We start from the raw sequence: 2,081 nt of genomic DNA on the forward strand, positions 1-2,081 counted from the left end.
ATCTATCTATCTATCTATCTATCTATCTATCTATCTATCTATCTATCTATCTATCTATCTATCTATCTATCTATCTATCTATCTATCTACCTATCTATCTACCTATCTTTCTATCTATCTATCTATCTATCTATCTATCTATCTATCTATCTATCAAACTAACTACTTTCACTTTGTTTCAACAAAAAAACAATCATCTTTAAAGAACAATTAATTTAAATATTTCAAATTTGTTAATCCTAAAACAAACTTGTCCATCTGCCCAAATACTCCATCATTCTTTCCCCACAATTAATGTATAAAATTACATGAATTAATTAACGTTTGAATCGTTTAAAATATACTTGTCAGATAAATTTGACACACAAATATCTTCAAAATACTTGCGTATGAGGTAGGGCGGGATGAAATGTAAGTAATTTAATCTAATTAATTTTACCTTAATAATAAATGAAATTGTTGCAACACTCTTCTCAAATACACATTTAGAAGCAAAAATAAATAAATTAATTAAACATTACCTCCCACTCAACAATTTGCTTGTAGCTCATACAAAAATTAATGGTGTGTTAAGAAAATTTGTCTAATAAAAATTACAAAATAATTGAAATTAATTAAAGAAAACCAAAAGAAATAAACAACATCGTTAAAAACAACAATTAAATATAAAAAACAGTTTTATTTTTGTTGATATATTTTTAAAGTAATTTTAAAGGGGTATAAAGTATAAGATAGTTATTATGAACATAAGACCTTACAAATTAGCACAGGAATGGATTCTTATATTTATGTTTTTGTTATTCTAAGGGTAATAATAATAATAAAAAAATTAGAATGCCATTGTACAAAGATCATTTCTCATTTCAATTTCATTTTCATCATTTGCATCCGGTATTTTTCCTCTGTTTTTATTTCGCCTTTTCAATACAATAATTTTCTTAATATGCAAATTAAAACTAACAATAATAAAGCTGTACTTAAAGATGATCTCTGTGTGAAGGCAGATGATTTCATACAGACTTGTCGTATGGATTCAGTGTAAAGGCCACGTCTTGATAGTAAATTTCTTATACTGCGTATGATCTGCAAACAGAATAGGAAAAAAATAATATAAATACAAATAACTTATAATTAGTTTGAACTAATGGGAAAGTAGTATTTATCCATTTATACTAAAAAAATTTTATTTAATAGAATAATTATCTGTATTAGCTTTAGTTTTGTCAGTACAGTTGTTTAAACAAAAGTAGTGATACTAAGAAATTTATGCGAATTTTTTAGTTTGAATTGTGTAAGGAAGGTAATATTGAATCACCTATGTTTTCCATTAATTTAAAATTTAAATTCCGTTCTAATTTCATCAAAACACATTTAAATGGCAGAAGGGCCTCAATTTGTGATCACCTTCAGTTTCCAACAAAAGACGATTTTTTGAAGAAAAAAAAAAAAAAAAATGGTCTCAATTTACGATCACCCATTTTTTCCGTCCAAAACATAAACTATTCTATATTGTCTCCTTTAATTAGTAGGGTCATAAACCTTCCAAACTGTATTTACTTTAGTCTACTTGTTGGAATCGTAAAGTTAAAATCGGAAATACTAGAGATATTGCCACTTGTTCATATTTCACAATCATGTCTAGCTGTTGCTGATCTTCGGATAAGCAAGAATATAACAGGCATTCTAATTTATCTTTGGAGACTTCATCTTTAGGTATGGATGATAGTAAAAGAAATACTAGAGATATTGCCACTTGTTCAGATTTCACAATCATGTCTAGCTGTTGCTGATCTTCGGATAGACAAGTATATAACAGGCTGTCTAATTTATCTTTGGAGATTTCATCTTTAGGTATGGATGAGAGTACAAGAAGCCTATGGAAATTGATGATCAATACCGAAATATGGCACAGTTATAGTCGTGTTCTGTTCTTAATCGATCTTCATCACAACTCTTGACTTTCCCGAACTAAAATACTGTTAAGTATTATTTACATTTTCACATCTTTATTATAATCGATAAATATCCCTCATTTTGTTATTGTCAAATGTCATATTGTATCTGTCAACCTTTTTTTGTAA

The sequence above is a fragment of the Lucilia cuprina genome, chromosome 5 (assembly GCF_022045245.1).
Source record: "Lucilia cuprina isolate Lc7/37 chromosome 5, ASM2204524v1, whole genome shotgun sequence".
Lineage (NCBI taxonomy): Eukaryota > Metazoa > Arthropoda > Insecta > Diptera > Calliphoridae > Lucilia > Lucilia cuprina.